General features: G+C 50.3%; 1 protein-coding gene across 4 annotated transcripts in view; it reads right to left on the reverse strand.

Annotated features, from left to right (window-relative positions):
* The window catches only part of RIN2 (Ras and Rab interactor 2), a 218,422-nt gene extending 212,154 nt beyond the window's left edge, over positions 1-6,268 (reverse strand). For 3 of the 4 annotated variants that reach the window (XM_025469145.3, XM_025469144.3, XM_049100279.1), the window contains exon 1: positions 6,180-6,268. The gene's annotated coding sequence lies outside the window, so the exon portion shown is untranslated. The remainder of the gene's footprint in view (positions 1-6,179) is intronic. The other variant, XM_025469150.3, reaches the window with a different exon arrangement.
* Between the last annotated feature and the right edge of the window lie 227 nt (positions 6,269-6,495).

Genomic DNA, 6,495 nt, shown 5'->3' on the forward strand with positions numbered 1-6,495 from the left:
TGCTGTTTAGGTGCCACCTCACCCTAGCACCATATGTTGAAGTAACAAAACATAGACTTGTCTTCCAAAACACAGCAGCTGGTTTCACCCCTGCTGCGAGGTGTGACACCTTGGCTCATTTCCGAGGACTCAAAGGTTCATGGGCAATCCCACCTATGAAGGTGCCCTTTGCTTACCACACAGGAGAAATTACCTGTCTCCATTCATTTTTAAGTATTCTTGTAATCAAATCAGAGTTAAATGCAAAGGGATGTTAGCTATTTGGGGGAAAAAACTGGCTATTTTATCAATAAAGAAAAAAACGTCTTGGGATGCCTGGGTGGCTTGGTCAGTGAAGCATCTGCCTTCAGTTCAGGTCATGATCTTGGGGTCCTGGGATGAAGCCCTGTGTTGGGCTCCTTGTTCAGTGGAGTGGCTGCTCAAGGATTCTCTCCCTCTCGCCCTGTCCATCCCCATACTCCCGCGCTCTCTCTCTCTCAAATAAATAAATAAAATATTTTTAAAAAAAGAAAAAGAAAAAAAAAGTCTTATAAAGCAAATAAAGTTCATTCAGCTTCCTATTTAAAGTAGCTAAGTGGATTTTGGTACTTTATATTTCTGAGAAAGGAATTTTCTATACTTTGTGTGAAATGATATATTTTCACATCATATATGTGAAAACCAAAGTATCCATTTAGTTCATTTATTATGTTAACCTATTATGTTAACCTATTATGTTAACCTACAGTTAATTCATTAAAAATCATAGGATACAAATATTTCCACCAAGTTTGATTTATGAATTACTCAACTTTTGAGAATTTCAAGGGAGTGCAGGATCACAGGTTAATACCTCCATTTACTATCACTTGACTACATGCATAATCAAATAAAAATGAGAAATAAGCTCACAGCAATAATCAGAACATCGCCTGCATTTGTTTTTCATTTGGATACTAATGAAGCTCAGCAACATCATCTGAATCACTCTTAACAGATGCTTCCTAAATACAAATCAATGCAGCTTTCTAACCTTTCCCACAAGTTTTGGGGGTATTTAAAGTTACTGGGGGGGGGGTCCTTACCACCAAAGATTCTTGACCAGAATAAGACATGTCCCGCAGGATGGAATATCAATAGCCTCATCCCCACAACCCCTTTGCCATATCCAGCTTTATTTTCTGAGAGTCTTCTTTAAAATGACTCTGTTTAGGCTTTCATCAAACCATTAACAAGTTCAAAAACTGTTTCCACCACAAAAAGCAATGCATTCAGTCAACATAATAATGTTTCTGAGTCAGTTTGCTAGTGACTATATTAACTTGTGTGGTTCTATTCACAATCTCAGCTGACACTCCACACTTCTCAAGAATGATATTAAAAATACTTAATGACATGGGTCAGCCTGGGTCTTGATCAATCACAATAGATGCTGGCCACAAACTCAGAGGTTGAAAGTTCTGGACTATCTGGCTCATTGGTGCAGGTTCTTTCTCTTCCTCCTCATCCCTGACTTCACAAACTGCATCCCGGCTCCTGGAGGTGGGCTTCCTGGTTCTGCTTTGATCCCCTTCTGCTTGGCCTGTGGTCTCTTCATGGGTAAATTCATCAGCTCCTTTGTTTCAGTCCCCACTGTGCCCTAATGACTTTGTCTCCAGCTGCTAATTGAAAATTTCTATCTGGATAACATACAGGACTTTTGTAGGGGTCAAGGGCAGGCCACCCCAAGATGTGCCACCAGGCATGAAACCAGCAGACCTGGGAAAAGCTCTTTACTTCCCCCTCAATTGCCTGCAGGTACGAGGAAGAAAGTTATTACCAGAGAGGCCTCTGTACCTAAGAAACTTACCTGCATAATAGGACAACCTCAGACTCCTATCCCTCTTCTTAGCCTCATGTTGCCTAAACTATCTTAGGAATCTCATGTCTGTGTGGATTCCCCATACATATGTAATTAAATTTGATTTTCTCCTGTTAATGTGGTTCACAAGAACCCATCTACTGGACTCTTAGTCCAACTGGAAGGACCCTGAAAGGCAGAGGAAATTCTTCCACTGCAACACTTTTAAATTCAAAATATTACAAAAAAAAAAAAAAATCACACTCGGTATTCCCTCCTACTTTCTCCCTCCGCCCCACATCCCCACATGCAGAAGTATGTAAATGCACGCGCACACACACATGCACCCCCCCCCCCCCACACACACACTTGATAGGTCCATTTTTCTCAAAACACCCCTTTCCTTGACTTCTGTGATACCACCCTAATCAAGAGGTCCTAGAGACTACCTCCTTCTCATGCTCTGGAAACATCTGTGAAACAAATCTTGAGATAAATTCATTCAGCCCTGGAGACCTTTGAATGTCTGCTTGTGGCTGTGCCCTCTCTGATGGTGGTGTCACCTTTCCGAGGGCTCCTCTGCTAGTCCTGCTAGCCCACCACTCTCCCTTGAAACCCTGAAATACGAACTCTAGCTTCCCCTGTTCACCTCCTCCCTTCAGCGCAAAAAAAAAAAAAAAAAAAAAAGGCCTGAACAGCCAGGGTTACCCAACTGTGAAAAGTGAGGAAGAGCTGGTTGCTGGCAAACTCTTTCTTAAAATCATCAGATTTCAAACAATGGGTATTTGTGGGCTGGCGGCTGCCATCAGCAGTCCTTTGTTCCATATCCAGCAGCTACCTTTCCAGAGTAAATGTAGACCTCCTACAGAATCCACCACACTGCTCCCAGGGAGAGAGGAAATGAGACAACTGAAAACCCTGGGTGCACCTTCCTGCTCAATGGAGGTGATCAAGCAAGATATGTCTCAGCTCCAGACGCCCTATGTAGCCATACCACATACCCAGCAGCACTGAAGGCACACTCAGGGAAAGCTGGTTTACATCTGCCAGCTTCTAAGCAGAATGAAGACAAGTTCCCTACAGCCTGTTTGCATTGTTTATGCGACTCCTTCGGTTCCCTCAGATCTGACCAAACCCTGGAAAACTGACTCCTGTTAATCAGGCACGAAGCAGCTGCCAACCAACACTTTACAAGAGGGAGGAGGGGATTATTGTGCCTTTTTAATGTCCAGAATATTGATGTTTTGCTATCCGAAGCACTGATGCTCCTTGGAAATTGCTTAGATGTCAGAAGGTGAACTAAAAAAGCATTTGGGGTGAACTAAACATTTCCCAAAGTACATTCCTTGGAACACTGGATCCTAAAGATGCTTCATGAGGAAGAGTGTTCTGTGGCCAAATGAAATTGGCCAACAGTCCATATTATGACATTATCCTAAAGAGTCCCAGTGCACAATATAATAAAGGCACTAAAAAGTCCTGCAGAGGAAACCCTGCTCAACATTAACATTTTTCTAATGCATTCTATCACTGTAACTCTTGAGTAATTCTTTTTTCTTTTTCTTTCTTTCTTTTTTTTTTTTGGAGGGGGAGGGGTGGAGAGACCACATGAGCAGGGAGGGGCAGAGGGAGAGGGAGAGAAAGGATCTTGAGCAGGCTCCACACCCAATGCAGAGCCCCATTTAGGGCTCAATCTCATGACCCTGAGATCACGACCTCACCTGAAATCAAGAGTCAGATGCTTAACCAACTGAGCCACCCAGGTGGCTATGTATGTATATATCTATCATCTATCTATCGTAATTCTTTAGTAAAGTTACACCCTAAAACAAAACTTGGTTAAACTCTGCTCTAGACAGACACTGTCTGGGGTGTACTTCGGAGCACAACCACCTCTAGCAAGTCAGCTGTGGTTCACTGAGATGCCTACTGGGCCTGGAGTCCTGGTCCCAGCTCTGGTGCTTTGACCTCTCCAGGCCTCTGTTTTCCCACCTAACAAACGGAATTAATAGTACTATGGTGTAAAACAACTGAGGTGTTATCTATAAAAGCATTCTGCAAGTACTATAAAAATATGATGATCTGCAAAGGATGGACTTCTTCCTATGCATTTAACCAAGGACTACTTTTGTTCATTCTTTTCAACACCCACTCCCACCCAGGTGTTGGAGGCTAGGCAACAGGAGACTAGGATCTGGCTTTTGACCCTGTTCACAGCGGGCAAGTGGGGTCCCCTGCATACTACTCATAAGTGATACACAAGGAATTGTGGTGGCACTGAAGGAGTGTCTTCTTATCAGGGAAAGGAGGGAAGTCAGGAAAACCTTCCCTGCTGAAACCATTAGAATCTTGAAGATTCATTAGGAGCACAGGCTATATACAGGGAGGGGGACATAACACCAAGATGCCATAAGGTGGGGAATATGTGAAGAATGGGCCCCATTAAGGCTGACCTCCCCATGCTACATGCCCTCACACAGAGAGAAATAAGTCATCTGTCTCCTCCACGTCAAGGAAGAGGATTCAGCCCAGTAAAGAGGTTGATTCTGGAGAACTGAACTCCTCTTTGAAGTGGGTAGTGGCCCTTGACTTTGGAGAAGGGGAGGAGAGGCCTTAAGTGGGGATAGAAGGGCTGCTGGGAAGCTCTCTCTCACAAAAAAGCACATACCAGAGCTCTAGAGAGAGTGAAGCTCCTCCCATCTCTCTGTGCACAGGGGTCAAGTGTGGGTTCCTTTAGGTCTCCTTCTCTACTTAGCTAACCTGGCTGCACAATGCCGCCAGACAAAGGAGGTCTCAGTGGCAGGGAGCCCTTCTCTCATGTCCCCAGCCTCCAACTGCTGAGGGCAGTCCCTGTAAACCACCAGGCTTCTCCAGTCCCAAATGCAAGGGCCCCTTACTGTTCCTGGCTCTACCCAGCCCCCCCCCCCCACCCCTGAAGCCCTCTATGGAGACACCTCAGGACCCCAGCACAGGGAATGCAAAGATGTTCTAGAAACATATGGGAACCTGAGGCCAAAAGGAAAACGTGTACTTGTTTGTAACACCTATCAAAATATTCTCCCATATTTGAACTAGGTAAAAAGTTAATAAAAGCTGTACAGTCAAAAAAAAAAAAAAAAAAAAAAGACCATTTACAAAGCCAGTATTGCCTAATCTGCTGCAGGCCATTGTCAAACCTCCTGAACCCCCAGGTGGGGACCAGGCAAACCAAGGATGATTGGAAACCACAGTCGCCCTTGCACAATAATGCAGGGGCATAACAAAAGCTGCCTTTATTTAAAATGCCGGTATTTTGTTGATTGTGGATTTTTTTACATTGAACTTTATTTTTTAAATACTGCCTAAAAATACTATGTTATTACTGAGTACTGCCAAGTGTTTATTTTTGCTCAATATTCACGAAGTCCTGTTGGTGGAAGAGGGCTCTGAGGTTTCCTTATTGATGACAGCACGTTCCTAAGAAACCCCAACGTTCGGGAAACCATCAGGCCTGCAAGAAAGCGCGACTCCACAGTGCACCCGGGTCGGCGGCAGCCTCCTTTGCGGAATTAGGACAACCCAAAGGATTTGAGATCTCTGCGAAGAAAGGCGCCCCTTAGGGCCGGGGCTGGGTCTCGCCCTGTCTTTCCTGGCAGCAAATCAGAGGCTTTAAAGCAGGATTCTGCAAATCCTGCCGTCCCCGGCCCGTGGAGGGGCGCCCAGCGCGGGCGGGTGGACACCACGCCGGGGGGAGCCGGGGCCAAGCGTGGAGATGGAGCCCAGAAGGGGGCGGGGAGGCCTGGGGGTGGGAAAGTGGCCCCGGCCCTTCCCGGCAGGAACCCCGGGCTCCTCCTCCTCCTGCGCAGCCGCCGATCCCGCGACAGCCCCGAGCCCGCAGGTCGGACTCGCCGCCCCTCCCGCTGGGGTCTTCCGCCCCGGGAGGAGGAAGCCGCGGCCCCGGCCGGGGAGGTGCACGGACGAGGCGCCCGGGCCGGGGCTGCGACCTCCGCTCCCGCCGGCGCTCCCGGGCGCGGGGCGCACTCGCCACCCACAGGCGACCCCGCAGGCCGAGCTCGACCAGGGTCCCCGCCCACTGCTCCCGCCGCGCCCACACCCGCACCTGGAGCCCCGGCGCCCGCGCCCCCCCGCGCCCCCCGCCGAGGTCGGCTGAGGATGCTCCAGACCCCGCCGGGACCCGCGGTCGCCTCGCCGCAGCGGAAGGTCACCTGCCCTGTCCAGGCGGCCCCCGCCCGTGCCCAGCTCCCCGAGGACGCCCGCTCGCTCTCTGCCCCCGGCTCCCCTCCGAAGCGGGTGGCCCCGCGCCGGATCTCCGCGCCCCGGAGCCTCCCGGGGTGGGGTCTCGGCGGCCGCCGCCCCTTACCTCGCGCAGGCCCTCCCCGCAGGTCTCGGAGGCGGGGGCGCGCGGTGGCCCGACCGGCTCGGGGCTGGGTTTCCCCGCGGGGCGGGGCGGGGCGGGGCGGGGCGGGAGGAGGGGGAGGGGGAGGGGAGGGGGGGGGAGCCGGGGCGGGGCGGGGCGGGGCGGGGCGGGGCGGGGCGGGGCGGGGGAGGGCTCGCCGGGCTTTGTGTCTGCCTCCCGCCTCCCCTGCTCCGCGCCGGCCGCCCCCGCCAGCCCCCGGCGCCCTGGGAGGAGGCTGCGGGGGAGGCGAGGGGCGCGGAGGGCGCCTGCGCAGCCCCCG

This window comes from Canis lupus, chromosome 24, assembly GCF_003254725.2.
Source record: "Canis lupus dingo isolate Sandy chromosome 24, ASM325472v2, whole genome shotgun sequence".
NCBI classification, from domain to species: Eukaryota; Metazoa; Chordata; class Mammalia; order Carnivora; family Canidae; genus Canis; species Canis lupus.